Here is an 18,488-nt window from a genome sequence, read left to right on the forward strand (position 1 = left end):
TTCACATAGACTAAAGGTGAGACTTTCTGGACGTATTTCTCTACTTCTTACTTCCCTTTCCTCATTCTCATCCAACTAACTTGATGGATGGTTCGGAACTATCACAATCTATCTTGAGGCAAGGTTGGGGGCACACATTTCTTTAGTTCCAGAATGAGAAAGGTGTATTAATGTTGGTTTTTAAAAGTTGTCTTTAAGACTTACATAAAATACACATAGGGAGTATCGCTTCTCTGAAGTGCTTGGAACCAGAATGTTTTAGATTCATACTTTTTCAGATTGTGGAATATTTGCATTGTATTTACCAGCTCAGCATCCCTAATCTAACATCTGAAAGCTGGAATGCTCCCATGAGCCTTTCCTTTGAGTGTCGCATTGGTGCTCTAAAAGTTTTAAGTTTTTGATTTTTGGATTGTGGCTACTCAACCTGTAGTAAGACAGTGTTACACAGGTGAAATGACACCCAAATAGACCAAACCAAACATAGCACAGTTTAGAAACAGACCCACACTCATATTCGGTCACCCGCTAAGATAAAGACATTCTGTAATGTTGCAAGGGAAAGGATGAGTTTTTCAATAATAGGTGCTAGGTCAACTGAATATCCTTATGGGAAGATTAAAGAACTTTAGTACCTACCTCACACCAAACAGAACAATTGTAGTTCTAAATGAGAAAGACTATATGATAAAAGCTTTTGGGAAAAAAAATAGGAGGGTATTGTCAAGACCTGGGGTATATAAAGCTTTTTTCAACAGGACATAAAAAGCCTAACCATAAGAAAAGAGAATAATTAATTCAGCTACAAGTTATAAGTTATTATAATCCATAACTTCAACTCATCAAAACACATAGTTAAAAAAGCAAGAAGGCAAGCTACACAATGGGAGGAAATATTTGCAATACACGTCTCTGTCAAAGGACTCATATCCAGAACACACACAGATCTCTACAAATCAATGAGAAAAATGCAGAAAGCTCTTTAGAAAAATGGGCCAAAAGAATTGAACTGGACTTTCTCAAAAGAAGATTTTTGAGTGAGTAATAAATACACGAGAAGGTACTCAACCTCTTTGGTAATTGAGGGCTTGTAAATTAAAACCACAGTGAAATACCACTACATTTCCAGCAGAATGGCTGAAATAAAAAAGACAGACAACAGCAAGTATCTGTGAGGATGTGGAACCATGAGAACCTCAAATACGAGGTAGGAGTGTGCACCGGAACTAGCGTTTGGAATACAGCTCAGCAGTATCTACTACCCTGTTTCCCCGAAAATAAGACACTGTCTTATTTTAAGGTGTGCTCCCAAAGATGCGCTAGGTCTTATTTTCAGGGGACGTCTTATCGTTCCTGTAAGTAGGTCTTATTTTCGGAGGATGTCTTATGTTCGGGTAAACAGGGTAATACCGAACACATACCCATAAGCTGGTGGTTCTACTCCCAGGCCTGCAACTGACAAAAAAGCACATGCAAACTTATCAAAAGACATGCACAAGAATGTTCAGAGCAGCATTTACGTCAAAGCTGAATACTGGAAACGAATGCTTATGAGCAATGAAATGGATACATTGAGTAGAGTCACAAAATGGGATGCTATGTAGAAATGAGAACGAGTGAGTGACACGGATGAATCTCACAAATACAAGGTTGGGTGAAAGAAACCAGATGTGGCAGAGAATGTGCTGTATGTTTCTATTCATAAGCCAGTCGAAGCAGGTGCAACTCATTTCAGTGTTAGAAGTCAGCGTAGTGGTTACCCCTGAAGGGACATGGTGACTAGGAAGGGGCAGAGGGGACCTCTGGAGAGGTGGATGGAACCATTCTATTTCTTGGTCTGGTTTCTGGGTACATGGATGTGCATGTTTGGGGAAATGCATTGAGTCGTACGCTCATGTTAAATTTTAACAACGTGTGTCTTCAATTCTTTTTTTTTTTTTTTCCCTTCTCTTGCAAAATATGAGTGAAGGGAAACAGGAGTAACATCTGTTTATACCCACTTCAGGCCTGCCATTGTGCGAGGTGTTTAACAGGTGTAGCTTACATCATCCCCCCACCATCCCAAGACAAAGGACTCAGGCCCTGTCTTTGACAGATGAGGAAACTGACACTCAGAAAGGGAAATCATCCAGGTCTATGCCCTTAGCATATGCTGGAACCCGATTGAACCTGGGATCCTAATCCAGGCTGGTCGGGGTCCAGAGTTTATTCTCTTTCCTCCACATGTTGCTTTCAAGGAAAGAGCACCAGCATTAGAGCCAGCAAATCTCATTTTAAATGCTAGAGATGTCATTTACACCGTATGGTCTTAGGCAAATCACTCAATCTAGTCTGTTCTTCATCTCATTTTAGTTTGGGGAATTTTTGTGGGTGCGGAGAGGGAGATACTGGTAGAGGGCTCTGGCAGTGTACATGAAGCCTGTAACACAGAGTTCTACCTCCTCAGCAAATACACAATACTTTCTGCTTGTCTAACCCCTCCTAGGCATGCACGCCCTTCCTAGCAGGGGTGTGGAGTTCAAAGCAAAATTCACCATGCCCCTTTCCCTGGTGTTACCATTCTAGTAAAGTCAGATGAAAATCAACATCAAGGGCAACTTTGGTGTGAAAAAGAGCAATGCTCAGCCCGAGGATGTGTGTGAGAGTGGGCAAAAGGCCTTGCTTGGGAGCTGAGGGAGTTTAGGGGCTGATACTATGCAAATGAATTTCAGGTTTGTTGTTTTAACACCAGCTAGCAAAGCCAAGTCCTTTTGCTCCCCTTGAGTTCTCTCCTTGTAGGAGAGGGTGGGAATGTGGAGAAGAAACTTCCAAAGCTTGCTAGAATCACTCTCTTAAAGACAGCAGGTTCTGCAACCTCTTTTCACAACAGAACTGAGCTAAACATTTTTTTTTTTTTCAGTCTTCTAAGAATAGGCAGAAAAATGGATGGAAGGTAAATAGCATCTGTATTTGTTCCGTATGTTGTCAGCTGTCCCCAAGCTTCTTTATGTCTGCTGAGGAATTGGGAGTTCCTTGGGATGGTGGGGAAGGCTGGGAGCTCTAGATATGCCCTTCAGGGCCGGACATGCAGATGGCATTTAATGTGAACTTATGGTCCTGGTCATGTTCTATACATGAGATGCATGGAAAATTAGGTGTCATTACTTCCCTTGCCAAGGTTAACTTGGAAGAGTTGTCCCTCTGTGTCCACGGGTGAGAAGACCTTCTTCTCTTTTAAAGGCTCAAAGATCAGGGGCTATGGGATGGGTGGGGGGAAGGAAAAGTTAGGAGTTTCTCTCTTCCCTGCCCCTCCCCCACCCCCTCATCCTCACAGAAGTCTTTATTTCTCTGTTCCTAAATTGCACACATTGATCTGCTGTGTACAAAGTTGCAAAGCAAGTTGGCAGGAGCACTGGAGTGTATCAGGTCTGCTAGGGAATAAATATACTTGGGTTTTTAGTTTAAATGAGTTGAGAGCCGGGCAATGGCTTGACAGCCATGGGATGTTCAAGCATCGGTTTCCCACCAAACAATCCCTTTTATAGGCTGGAGCTGTCCATGAATGCTGGCCCGGGGGTACCTGCCCCTGGGGACAAGGGTCCCTACCCACATTGATGGCCTTGCACTGTAGGGAAGTGTGGAGGGTAGAGCAGGCTGGGGTGGGTGGGCTGTGGGGAGGAGAATCTTTCAGATACTGCTCATTCAAGGTCATGTCCCTTGTAGGAGTCTTTCTAAGTGGAGGGGGAGAGTCCAGGTCCCCTAAGAACAGACCTTGGCCCAAGGCTCTAGGCTCTTCACACCTGAGCTACTTGGGGACAGCCTATCTCCCATGCTACCTTTTCTAATATTAATATTTTGATTAATTTCAGATCGAATTTTTTTTTATTTCCTAGCCTTATTTTTGCAAACCACCCACTCTTCTCTGAGAGTGACTTTGATTGAAGTCTGAAGTTTTAAGGTTCAGCTGTTTTCTAGTTACTTGTTATTAGAAAATGTAGCAATTTCCCCCTAGTAAAGAAGGGAAAGGTCCTTTCTTCCTCCGTCTCCCCTCCCCCTCCGCTTCTTCTGGTGTGTCGTAACTTTAAAAAGGCCTGCAAGATATAGTTATTTATTCTTCTCCATCCTTCCTTCAACTTGATTTTGGGCTGAAGCCAAAATTGGGGGGAAACAAAGAAGCAGCCATCCGAATAGCCTCCTTCAAAGCACAAGTGTTTGTGCCTGTGACTGCTGCCCTCCTGGGGTGGGAGACGGGAGATAAGGGGGTAGGGGGCACGCTTAGCACCCGCCCGTGCACGGGCCGTACCCAACCTACTGCCCAGCGCTGAGTGGTTATGAATGACCCTCTTGTGTTGGGAGCCGTCAGTCCGGAGGGAGCCTCCTCAGAAGGTAATTGCCTACTCCCAGGGTTGGCCTTGCTGAAATTTATAGCTCCGCTCAATAAAGCTATTGTGCAGCTCCTTAGGAAGCCGTGGGGTGGATTATTGCTTGGGAACCTGGAGACTGGAGCCCAAGCAGGGCTGCAGATTGATCCCCCCACTGGGCTGTGCCTCTGTTCAGGAGGGGCCACGGGAACCTACCTGTGCACTCTTGGGAATGCTGGGCAGCTGGGCCTGGGATCTTTGCTCCTATTTCATGGGGTGGGGAGGCCCTGGAAGGGAGAACTTGCTCGGAAAGGATGGGTACAAGGGGCTGGTCCCCGAAAGAGATTAGGAATTCTTTTTGCAAGACCAACTGTACTTCATTAATGAGTCAGGCCAGAAGTTCTTCCCATCCCATGGCTGCTGGGTTTCCCCTGATTTTATATTATTGCTATTCTGAGAGGCAAACATACACTCATACATACAAACATTCCAACAACTCAGAAGTGTAATGAAAAAAAGATTGGTTTTAGAAAGCTGGAGAGGACAGAGAAGGGGCTCCAGAGCCTAATGTGGAATTTTCCTGCAGGGCGGATTGGAAGCAGTCATGGTTAGGGCAGGGCCCATGGGCCTGGCTGATCTCCTCTGCCTCCAGTCTTCTTAGGAGAGCAGAGCTGACGTCAGGAGGCCATGCCTGGAGCAGGCGGCTGATAGGTGGACCAGGCCTGAACTGGGGGAGGTGGGATGATGGGCCCAGAACAGCCATGGCTCCAGTGAGGTGTGGGATGGAGGGTCAGCAGAGAGGGCCCAGGCTGACTAGCAGAAGACAAGACTCCAGTTAGGTGTAGCGTGAGATGAGGGGTTCAGTCCCAGCTCCAGGCATCTTCCAGGCAGTGCTGCAAGGAATCTGCTCAGAGGGGTCCCTGGGACGGGGGTGGGCATAGCCCTGCAAGGGCCCAACCAGTTCAGAGTCACTCTGGGGGGCTCAAGCCTGGCAGGAACTCAGTCCTGCTTATGGCTTGCCAATATCAGCACTCAACGAGGCTCAAATTAATCACTCCTGCCTCAAAATTGAAAAGGAAAAACTATAAACAGTCCCACTGATTCATGAGTCTTTCTCTGAGCTGCAGCAATAGCTGCCCAGAGGGGAGTCGCAAGGCATCCCAGCTGGGAGTGCAGGCAGAAGTGGCCTGTGCGTGTAAAGGCTGTGTCCTGTGGCCAGTTTTGGTGTTGGAAGGGGTATATTTGTTAAATTCCAGTCAATATCCAAGGGGCTCTGTGTTTACTCCATTAGGAAACCAGATAGAGCTAATCAATGCTAGAAGGACTCTAGTTAACTCCTGAGGGAAGGCAAATATAAACAGCAGCATTCAAATCGATGTAAAATTCCCCCCACTGCACTTGGTTAGGTGGCTGCCAAGGGGCCTGTGCAGCAAACCTGGCTGTCAGCAGAAGGAGGGCCCCTCCCTGGCAATAGTGCACAAAGGGCCTTCAGGCAAGTCAGGTGGGCCTCCCTGGCCCTCGGTCTCTTCATTAGAAGGGTAACCACTGACATAGAAAAGCACTTGCAGCTCACCGAGGGTTTCCATGGTCTTCCTTGATTTTCACCGCCCTTTGAGATCATTATCCTATTTTCATTTCATAGATAAGGAAAGTGAAGCTCAGAGACGGTAAGGGACTTAGTCAAGGGCACATGGCAGATAGAACAGCAGCATCTTAAACCCATGTCCTCTGAGCATGCTTTCCCCTAGGTCATACCATTCCTGGAAGGACTTTGACATGGCATTAGTGCATATTGTCTAACACAGGGGTCCTCAAACTTTTTAAACAGGGGGCCAGTTCACTGTCCCTCAGACTGTTGGAGGGCCAGACTATAGTTAAAAAAAAACAAAAAAAAAAACTATGAACAAATTCCTATGCACACTGCACATATCTTATTTTGAAGTAAAAAAACAAAATGGGAACAAATACAATCACACTGCCTCATGTGGCCCATGGGCCGTAGTTTGAGGACCCCTGACTAATGCTATGAGGTAGCTGCTATTATTAAAGGGCATTTTACCAATTACAAAGTAAACCCCGAAGTTCAGAGATGTGAAGGACTGGTCCAAGGTCGTGTGGATTATCCAAGTCCTGGGAGTGAACACTCCATCATATCATATCTGTCAAGTAAGGCATTTGGAATAACATATGTCTGCTGTCTTTTCTATGCAAAACATGCTGTGATGCTTTAATTTTCTTTTCCAACCTCGTCTTCTTATAGAATTCCTTTTTCCAGCACCACCATGGTTAAGTGTCTGTACAGGCAGGGGAATGGATGAGCAGGGGAATGTGGAGAGGTTGGCTTAGGGGTAGTGCTGAGAGTAGCCACTCTCATGACTGTGTTGTTCTGTTGCTCCACATCTATCCTCCTTGGCTCAGGAATATCCCCCCTCTGTCTGGGGGACAGTCCTTCAGGGCCAGCCATTCTTACAACTGTTCCTCTGGGTTCATCTTCAGAGATCACCTGCAGAACTCAGTCCCCAGCTACCTGGAATCCACAGTGGATGCTGGACCCAGGGCTGCACGACCTCTACAGCTCCCCAAGGCCAAGGTTATGCATTTTACCAACAGCCAAAGATTGCACCCTAGGGAGAGCTCACGGTAGAGTTAAACTCTGCTTGACTATTATTTTAGTATTACTGAGTTTGAGTCTCTTTTTGTGGAGTGGTGGTTAGTTCAACCCAAGTCTCAGGGGAGATTTTTGAAGGATTCACTTGAGAGATGATTTCTCTCTCTCCTTTGAAAAGGAGGCAGCCAATAAAGACTTTCTTCCCCAACATCATTTCCTAGAGTCCATTTTTGAACCTTGCATGGTGAGACTGGAAGAGTTAGTGAGGACTCCCTGATACTACTGGTCATTTCTTCCTTAGATGGATTGTTTCACATGTACTTTATCGACAGTGTCTCATCTAATGCTCAAAATCAACATGGGGTGAAACGCTACTTTCATTTCTGTCCCATAAATAAAGAAACTGGAACCTAGAAAGTTCGGGTGATTTGTCCAAGGTCATGGACCAGAAGGGAGCAGAGCAAGATTAGCCCTCAGGCTGCCCAACTCTGGTCTTGACCTTTTTTGCATACAAGCAGAGCTGTTCTTCACACTGTCCTTTGAAATATTATGAAGGTGACTCTCAGAATGCAGGAATCTTGGGGATTGGGATGTCCTGGTTTTCTACCCACCCCTGTTTTATAAAGGAACTAGCTGTGGCCTGAGTATGAAAAGATGTGAGGCTCCCTCTGTCCCCAGGTGCAGAACAACACTGCTCACATAGTGGGCCCCCATGAATGTTTGATATGTAAAGGAGTGAATAAGTAAATGAATGACTAGACCCCAGCTCTTCAGATTCCTAGTATTCCACTCTGCTTCCTCTACTTCCATTGATCTGAAAATCTAAAATCAGTTTTCAGACCTTAAAAAACAAACAAAAAAACAATGAGCCTTTTTTGCTGAGAAGAAACATAAGAAGCAGATTTGGGAGGAGGGAGACGAAAGAGATTTTCTAGGTGGAGAAATTGAGGCTGACACTTGCTGCATGCTGCCATTGAAGGACACCCAGGCCAAAGAGCTGTCCTTGACCGCTTCCCTGACTTCCTGATCTCTGGGGAGGGGGACACCAGAGCCAATCCCTACGTCTCTGCCCTTGGACACGTAGGGCTTTGGCCTCTGGCCAGAACTCATGCTTCAGAACAGAGGAGGACCACTAAGCAGGAAATGTGGCCGCCCCATTCAGAAGCTCTTCTGAATTTCATTCGTGACAAACCACTCTTCATAAACCTCAGAACTGCCCATCGTTGCCGGGGTGAGGGAAGCGAAGCTGCTGAGAGGGAAAAACAATTAGAAATACAATTAGCGTTATAAAAGCTGGTCATAAATATTGGAGTTCTCTCTCTGGAGAGGAGGGACAAGATGACAGCTCACAATTCCTTGTATTGACAAAAGAGGAAACAGTCCATGAAACTGGTCATTTGCCTGGGCCTTTTGATCTATCAGATCCCAGAGTAGAAACAAGGGAAGCGTGAATGATTGGATTAGCTGCCCGGCCTTTACGTTGTACTGCGGCCTCAGCTGTATATGCAGTGATGCCACCTCCCACGGGCGTGGGCGCGCGCGCACGGGGCACACCCCGCGCACTCCACACTCTGCCGCCAGGATGCGAGGAGACCCCGCCCCATCCAGCTAGGTGGGCGTGACCCCAGGCTCAGACCCTCGCTGCCCACAACAGAGAAGATGAGCTTTGCCAGAGGTAGAAAAAAATGAGTATCCTTCCCCCAGAGCTGTTCCTTCCTATTCTTGGAGCACAACAACCCAGCCGAAGGGATCATGTCTCTCTCTGCGCCCAAACCCCTTGTGACACCCTTTGAGTTGCTGTTGTTTGTGCCGTGGCCTTTCCTTCCAAGAGTCCATTTGGCTGTTCCTCGGGTGGTCTTGGCTCCATGGCACGCTTAATGTGGTAAGAGCTGTTCATTTGGCAGCTCCTAACTCCTTAGTTTCTCTGTTCCCCATTTCTGCACCTCCAGGGCACCTCCAGCTCCCTCTGTGAGGCTGGTGGCGGTTGGGCAAAGAAGAGGGTAAGTGTGGGAGCCCTGTGCTGTTGGGATCAGAGCCCCTCCCCTTCCCCCAGGCATATGTAACCACCTGGCACCTAAGCCCACCAGCAGGAAGCAGCGGTCCCCTTGGTGGGGGCACTGTGCCAGCCTGGCAGATGGGTGTGTGTGTCAGCTGCCAAGGGACCTCCGAGAGCATCCAAATAGGTTTGCAGTTTTTGGAGGGCAGGACGTTCTCTCCTTTGCTCCCCTTCTTAAATGCAGGACCAGCTGATGAAACTCTCTTTCTCAAATGCCTTGGGTCCTATGTGCATCCAGTTCCACCATCCTCCATATCAGCCTCTCAACTTTCTCCCTAATGGGGAGGATGAAAAGGTGATTGGGTCACAGTGAAGTCTTTTGCCATTTACATATGCCTACCCATGTTCTGAGGATGGATGCCTCTGAGAAGAAATCTGCTGGCTGGGGCTTTCCTGATAAATGATCACAGGGTTCAGCTTGATTACCAGAAAGTGGTGGGAAGCCCCCTGTCTCCTGGCCTGCTCCTCCTTTGTTGGCTAATAGCAGTTGTTGGACAGTTTTATTCCATAATGCAAAATTTGCATTGAGATTAATTCCAACTCTGCCCTGGAGCAACTGAGAACAAATCTGCCTTCTCTTCCCATATGACAGCTCTTCAAACATTTTAAACCAATGCTCACATCCCTGAAGAGTCTTTGCTTCTCTATGCTAAGTATGTCCTGTCCCATCAATTCCTATAGTCATACTTTCAGTGACATAGGATCCAGATAACCTGTTAGGATTATGTAATGGATTTTTGAAAAACTAGGTGCTGACTTTAGCAGACTTGACTCTGAATCCCCCTCATCCATTCAGAGGTTGACTGAATGGGACTTGGTGTCCATGGTCTTTGCTGTCATCAATTGCAATCCAATCACTTACATATTTGGGTTAGGCAGTGGTTACTGAGCCCATTACTACGTGGTAAGGGATTGATTCTTAATAAAAATAGGTATTACACATATTTAGGCCAGGTATGGTGCCTCACACCTCTAATCCTAGCACTTTGGGAGGCTGAGGCAGGAGGCTTGCTCAAGCCCAGGTGTTTGAGACCAGCCTGGGCAACAAAGCAAGACCCTATCTCTACAAAACATTTAAAAATTAACTGGGCATAGTGGCACCCATCCCTAGTCCTAGCTACTTGGGAGGCAGAAGGGAGAGTGCTTGAGCCTAGGTGTTAGTGGTTGCATAAGTTAGAGTTGACTGAATGGGACTTGGTGTCTATGGTCCATCATTGTGCCACTGCACCCCAGACTTTGTCTAAAAAAAAAGTAGGTATTATTTATATTTTGATAAAGAAAAGCTGGTATATGGAGGTGACATAGCTTCCCATGTGTCATATCTATATGACCCATATGGATAAGGGTCTATAAACCTAAGGGTATGAGCCTAAGGCTTTTGTTTCCAAGTCAAATACTCGTCCATGACCAGAGAAATCACTACACTGGAGAATGACTACAGGATTGGAAATGCATATGGTGGGCATATGTAATTATAGATTGTATGCAAAAAGAGTGGAGGCTAGCCACCAACTTTCTTTTTATTATTATTATTATTATTTTATTGTTAAATCATAGCCGTGTACACTAGTGCAATCGCCTGTACCCATTCTAAGATGCACCATGGATGTGGCCCCACCTATTACACTCCCTCCACCAAAACCTCCCCCCTCCCTTCCCCTTCTTTGGCCCTTTCCCCATAGTTTGTGCTATAGTTTAGCCACCAACTTTCAACACAATTATTCCTAAAATGGGGGAGGAAGGGGAGCAGGAAGAATGGACTTTTGACTCTCTGTACTCTTGTTTGAATGTCTTTAAGAATATGATATAGTCGAGTAATTTTTATGCATTTGATATACAAATAAGCTGCTTATCATTTTGACCTTACCTTCAAGTTAGTTAAAATCCAATGAGTGAGCCAAAATATACTCAAGAACAAATAAAAGTCTACCGTGTGAGAAGCAGTATAGTTTGGTGGTTAAAACCATTGACTCTCTGGAGCTCCAGAGTCTGGATTTCAATCAGGGCTGTACTTCTTACTAACTCTGCAGTGTGGAAAAGTTAATTTATCTCTTTATTCCAAAATATGGATAACAATTTTTAGTACATATCTTATAGGTTGTTTTTGTCAAGAACTTAGAACTTCTTTTTATTGAGGTATAATTTGCATACAGTAACATTAACCCATCTCAGTGTATAGTTTTATAAGTTTTGACAAATGCATAAAGCCATGTAACCATTACCATGTTACAGATACGGAATAATTCCATCACTCCCCCAAATCCCCTAGGGTCTCTTTGCATTCAACAACTCTCCCACCCTCGGTCCCTGGAAACCACCAATCTGTTTTCTGTTTTTATAGCTTGCCTTTCCCAGAATATCTTATAAATGTAATATGTATATAAATATAGCCGTAGGAGTCTGGCTTTTTCACATAGCATAATAAATTTGTGATTTATCCATGTTGTTGTATATGTTAGTGGTTCATTCCTTTTATTGCTGGATAGGATTCCATCGTATAATGTATGACAGTTTGTGTATCCATTAACTAGATGAAGGACATTGGGTTTGTTGACAAGTTTTCATGATGATGAATAAAGTTTCTATAGGTTTCATGTGAACAGAAGTTCATTTCCATGGTAAATAGACTATAATTGCTAGGTCATATGACAAGTATGTGTTATATTTGGCTTTATAAGAAACTGCCAAGCTCTTTTCCAAAATGGCTATATCATTTTGCATTCTCTCTCACCAGCAATGATGGAATGTTCTAGTTTTCCCATATCCTCCCCAGCACTTGGTTTGTTTGTTTGTTTATTTATTTATTTGTTTTTGCAGTTTTGGGCTGGGGTCAGGTTTGAACCCGCCACCTCCGGTAGATGGGGCAGGCACCCTACTCCTTGAGCCACAGGCGCCACCCTTATTTATTTATTTTTAATTTTAGCCATACTAGTAGGTGTGTAGCATATCTCATTGTAGTTTTAATTTGTATACCTTTAAAGAACTATGTTGAACATCTTTTTATGTTATTGTTTGTTATCTGTGTATCTTCTTTGGTGAACTGTCCATTGTTTAAGTTTGTAAAACCGTGTTGAGTTTTAAATTTTTATTGTTGAGTTTTGAATGTTCTTTTTGTAGTCTGGCTTCAAGTCCTCTGTCAGATATGTGTTTAGAATTATGTTCTCCCAGTCTGTGACTTGCCTGTTAATTGTGTCAAGGGTGTTGTTTTTAGTGTTGACAAAGTCAAATTTGTCATGGATCATAATTTTAGTGTCATGGTTAAGAAATCCTTACTTAGGGTTACAAAAGTTTTCTTTTTATATTTCCTTCCGAAAGTTTTATAGTTTTAGGTTTTATGTTTAGATCTATGCTCCATTTTGGGTTGTACTTTGTGTATGGTGATGTCTGCTGTGATTGCTGCCATTGGACTTCTTGGAAATTCAATCTTCACCTTGGCCAAGATGTTTATATTTCATGTAATGCCTGTGTTAATATTTACATCTCTGCTTAACTAGACTGGCCTCTGCTGCCCTGGGCATTTCTTCAAGTCCAGCAGGATGGAATTGCAATCTTGGAAGCTACTCAGTAGCTATTTCCCACCCATAGAATCAAAGCATGCTAAGAGCTAGAACTTGCTTAGTTTGCAGACTTTGAAGGATGGACTACTCAGGGAGGGCTCCAGATATTCATGTTTCTACAGGAGATACCTGCCATGGGTCCGATGTTTGTCTCCTTCAAACCTATGTTTAAATTTGATCCCCAATGTTGGAAATGAGGCTGGTGGTTGGTGTTTGGGTTTGAGGGTGGATCCCTCATGAATAGATTAACACCCTCCCTGGGGTGAGTGAGTTCTTGCTGTGCTTTGTTAGTTCCCTCGAGAGCTGGTTGTTAAAAGGAGCTTGGCACCCACCCCACTTTCTCTCTTGCTAAGTGATCTCTTTGCACACATTGGCCCCCTTTCCACTTTCTGCAGTGAGTGGAAGCACCCTGAGGCCCCAACCACATGCAGATGCCACATCTTGGAACTTTCCAGGCACCAGAATTGTGAGCCAAATAAACCTTTTTTCTTTATACACTATCCAGTCTCAGGTGTTCTGTTATCATAGCACAGATTAAAGCAGTACCAAAATAAGACTCAGATGCCTAAGCATGGGCCAGAAGAAAACAGAATCATTACAGTCTTTCAACTGCAAAGTTCCCTGGAAAATTTCTTTGTCCCTCTCCCCTTGCTACTGCTCAGGATCTGATACAAGTTGTCTCAGACAGAAGAGCCTAAAAGAGATGCTACAACCTTCCTTGGTTATTATCTCAATTGTCAACCTTGGCTTAGGTATTAGGGCCGTGGCTCTGGTATTTAGGTATCTGATGTCTGTGAAGGGGAAGGAAATCAGTGGGCAGAGGCAGACGGTGGGATCGGGAAGAGACCAGAGCTAGGGTGGAGATAAGACAGAGTGAACGGGAAAGGGGAAATCGAAGTGCCTAAGCTCTTTAACACTCCAGCGATTCTAAGCCGTGAAAGTTTGTGCTCTGGGGCAGAACATAGAGGGTTCTGGTATGTTTCCTCAGCATAGCAGCTACTGTTTCTCATCTGTGACATGTGGAAACAGGTAGCCAGCATCGCCACCATCATGACAACTAATTATTTGTCAGGTTCTTCCTATGTACTTTCTCGTTCAATACACATAACCAATAAGAAAAATATTCTTACCATCTCCATGTTATAGATAAGGAAATGAAGGCTCTGTGAGGTTAAGGAATGTGTCTCCACTAACGTCCAACGGAAAGGATGCAGTTATGTAAGTGGAAGGCCTTCCTCATCGCTTCTCCATTCTACAGATGACAGGTAGACACTCATGTAAGTGTAAAGCTCAAACTTCCAAAAAGGAGTTGCAATAATTTAGCTTCATGGGATACAGCAAAGGACAGACTTGCAGGGAGTTAGGAGTCCTAGGTTCTCAACCCTAAACTTGCTCTAAGTGGCCCAGAAGCAAGACTTGCCTTGTCTGGGCTTCCACTTCTTTCCTGTTAAAATAAAGGGCCAGAGGAGATGATTTCTCAGATTCTTTCAGATGCTAACCTTATACGACTGTGTGATTCTTAATTTCTTGTTTGGTGCCTTTGGATTCATGAAGGGGTGTTAGACTGAATGAAGTTACCAGGGGTGAGCTCCACTGGTGTTGGGGGAATGAGAAAAGGCAGGCTTAGGCCACAGGGAAAGGGAGAGAATTTAGACTGGAATTGCGTCCCCACTTCTTTCTGCTTTCTGCATATCATACACATCTTTCCAAACTCTTAACTGTAGGCCCACATCATCTGGGAGGCCTTCCAGTACCAGCTTGGTACATGTACTCCTTTGTAAATACAATCTCTGTGTGTAGCACAGTTTGAGCTACATTAATTAATTCATTAATGTACTCACTTCTACCTGCCTTGTGCCAAAGTGGTGTTATGGCAGCTTATGCTGATACGTGAAACACAGTGTGATAAGATATATTGGAAACATGAGGGGATGGAAAATAGAAGAACAAAGGGATGTCACAGGCGGTCAGGGATGCAGCGCTCGAAGCTAGTGACTACTATTGGCAGGCCCTAATTTAGAATCTAAAGTTTCCGGCAGCCAATCTGAACAAGGTAACCCAGTCAGTCTCACAATTCACAGTGCTCGTATGCTGGAGGAAGAAAGAGAGGGAGAGGAAGGGAGGGATGGACAGAGGGAAGGAAGGAAAGAGGAGAGAGGAAGGGAGGAAGGAAGGAAAGAAGAAAGGGAAAAACGATTGTTCAGAAGAAGCCCAACTCTTCCTGGTGCTAAACCGGAAAGAGCCTTTCCCAGGCCTTCCTAAAGAGCTCTGTCACGTGATGAGCAATGTTCTCAATAACACCCTTACAGTAGACTTGTGGCTCGTTTCTTGAGCTGCCCCCTGTAGCACCATCCTTCAATCCAGAAAAAGAGCTCCATGGGGGACAAGAGGAGCATGGTCTAGCAGACAGCTCTGCTGACCTGGCTAACCCCTGGGCAGTTGTTAACATTCCTACAGGGATGGATATACCGCGTACCTGGCAGGCAATCTTTCATGTATTTTGTTTCTCTCAGCTGGGTTTTTGGTGGACACCGTGTGGCAGTGAGTTCGAGACTATACTCCCTGCCAAATACCTGAAGTGCAGCTACGGGGTTGCCAATTAAACTTGGAACCATATGCCTTACAAACACACAAATAGTTGAAATCTGTCAACCCCAGGGTAGAGTTGTCATTCTCTTAAAAAAAGTGATGAGCCTAACCAGGAGCTGGGCTTGATCAGAGGGCCACTCCATCATCTCTGAGCTAAGCGGAAGGAGTTTGCAGGGTGTTTGATCCAGTCCCACTGAGCCCCAAGGCCATGAGTATCTGTCCAACAGGGCACAGTGATTGCTCTGGGAATGGAGATCCTTGGATCCCCCCATTCCTAAAATGAAAGGCTTTGTCTATGTGATTTCCAAGTTCCCTTCTGGCGCAAGCATTGCTAATTCCAGAAGGAAAATGCTCCATGGGAGGAGGGCTGTTAGACACTAGAAAAGTCTACCACTGGAACCAAAAAACTGCCTGCCTTGGAGATGGAAAGACCCATGCTGTCTGGGGCAAATTGGAACGAACCTTCCAGGAGGCAGGGGGCTGGACAGGATGGCCTCTGGAATGCTTATCAAAACAGGCCAGGTGGCAAGTGTTCCTCCAGGTTTTTCTGCGTCTAAACGTGCATGACTGGCCATAGTTGTTTCTTTACACTTGGGTCCGCCCCTCTCCACAGTCTCGCCTCATGCACAGACGTGCATTTGTGCCCAAAGGGACTTTTGTTTTACTCTTCCCGGTAGCAGCTGTGGCACCGGGAGCCCCTCTGCAGAGCCTTTCCTGGGAAGCGCATTAAGCAGCACGGCATCCCTTCATGAAAACATAATAAACAGCCCTGCAAGTGGCCGGCAAAGTAATGACTCTAAGCCGGTGGTGTTCTTGGAAGGGCCTCTCCAGAAGCAAAGCAAAGCACAGAAATCTTTGGGGGTAATTAGGTCCTGGAGTGCAGAAGCCTCTTGAATTACTGACATCCAGAAAGGATCTGGTCTCCAAGTCATACCTTAGGCCCAACTGTCCCGTCAGCCCCTTTCAAGGGGGCTGGTGGCCAGGTGGCGGTCCCCTCTCCCTTTTCCCACATTGTATCTCCCCCTCTGAGGAGACCTGCCCTGACCCACATAAGGAAACATTTGTTACTTACGAGGCCCGGGGAGGCTGAGATAGGAAGTGGGTCTTCATACCTTTGGGGCGGTGTCCTACAAACCTGATCAATGGTCTTCTGTGTGGAGGGGCGTGGGAGGGTGGTTCACGGAGAAGAAGCAGGACTGGGACAACTGAGCAAAAATTCCTCTTGACCTCAGGATTCCTTGTTTAGGATCCAAAGGAGAACTTCCAACCTACTTCCAGCTCCCAAACTGTCCTTTCCCCACCCTCCATCAGTTTGGGGGCCTTCGTGAGAGGTTGGAAGATGGGCAGGGTACAGAGGTGGGCTGAGTGTAAACCACAGAAGGGACCGGGTGGGCTGATGTCACCCTCTGGCCTTCTCTGCGTCCTTGCTGATGTATGGGGAGGTGGGACCATCCTGGGTGCTCCTGGGCCCCTAGGAGCCCAGTGGCCACCCCTACATCTTTCCCCCAGGGGCTCTGTGGGAGGCCTGAGCTGAGAGGCTGCTTCCTAGGGGTGCTACCAGCCAGCTGGGTCAGGCAGCAGTTAAGAAGAAAAGCAATCAGGGGATTCTGGGGCTGCCGTGGTGCGCAGACCTTCAGGGCATTTAGGGAAAGTAGATTAAGAAATCTTTTTCCAGATAAGAGAGGCCTGTAAAGAGGCCAAAGAAAGGGAAAAATACCCCCCTTTGATCACAGGGGATTGTAATTACTCAGATATTGATTGGGATAATAAGTTTGCCAAAACTCCAGAGAAGGAGAGATATTCCTCTAGGTATTTTGCTTTTGCAGAATTTGCTGAGCTTTCCTGCGAAGTCAAAGTCAATTTGGAGACCTAAGCCTGGCCCTGAAACCCACGAATAGGAGTTTGAGGCCTTTATCCTCCTGACAGGCTGCGCAGTGCACCCCGGCTTGCCGCTCTCCCTTGGGGGGCTGTTACCACTATCATTATTAGCATGATGGTTGTTATTAAGAACCTGTGGGGCCTGACAGGGTTGAGTGTGCAGTGAACAGAGCTGAAGTCAACCTCACAAAGAGCTTAAGGCCCTCAGCCTGGACTCTAGAAGCTTCTTCAGTTGTTTTCTTACCTCTCTTCTACAAGCCCTTGGCTTTCAAATTTCCTCTGTGCCATACCCCTGACTTATGCAGACACGTGTGCACACACAAACCTACATATGTATGCACACACGCACACACTCATGTATGCCCGCACGCCTACATATGTGTGCATACGCCTGTATACATCCATGTATGCACATACCTACATACATGTCCACACACATCCATGTGTGCACACACCTACATATATGTGCATATACACGCCTACATATGTGTATGTACTCACTGCTTACACTCCTGCTGCAGTGGTCACACCCACAATTCTCACCTGTGCCCACCTGTCACACACAGTGGTGGGGTTAAGAGCCCTGGCTTTGGGGTCAGATAGACCTGGGTTCAAGTCCTGCTCTGCCGTATACCAGCCCTGCAATCCTCTTTACCTTACTCAGCCTCAGCGTCCTTTGCAGAGTAGAGTAACAGTTACTACCTCGTCCTTCATTGTTATTGAAAGGCTTACATGAGACAATGTGAAGCATTTTGCAAAGAGTCTGCCATCTGAGAAGCATTCAGTTGAAGTACTAGCTGTTGCTATCATCATGCTTCAGACTCTCTCTGAAGAGTTTGCATGAACCATTTTATCTGCAGAGTTTTTTTCTCAGTGCAGCTACAAACCAGGGCTCTTCTTTATCTCCCAGGCCTGGCCCAGACCTCCACTTGGCCCCTTCCTTGCTCCTAGTTGTCTGTATCGCTTTCCCCTCTTACTGCAGTTTGCACTGGGTTCTGATTTTAAACTTGTCTTCTTCATCTTTTTATCTTTCTTATTCCAATCCCAGAGCTCAGCTGTATATACACCTTGTATATATTAGGCGTTTGTTGATGTTTTATGGTAATAGATACCATTTGCTTAGCAATTACTACATGCTTCTCTCTATGTATACATTACCACATGTAATCTTCATGTCAATCCTGCTGGAGTGAGATGAAGTCATTGACTGGTCACATACTGGGGAGTGTCAGCTTTGCCCCAAACACAGGACTGTCAGATTCCAAAGCCCATGCGTCAAGCGCACCTACATTAAACCCAGCACTTCTTCACTGGCCACATCCCACCTGCAGGCAGGCTGCACACTGAGCAACTTCTAGCTCTCAGCGTGCTTTGATTGTCTGGAGGGGAAATAGCTACTGAGCAGCTTGGAAAGATGGCAACTCCATCCTGCTTGAGTTAAAGAAATGCCCAGGGCAGCA

This window comes from Nycticebus coucang, chromosome 6, assembly GCF_027406575.1.
Source record: "Nycticebus coucang isolate mNycCou1 chromosome 6, mNycCou1.pri, whole genome shotgun sequence".
NCBI classification, from domain to species: Eukaryota; Metazoa; Chordata; class Mammalia; order Primates; family Lorisidae; genus Nycticebus; species Nycticebus coucang.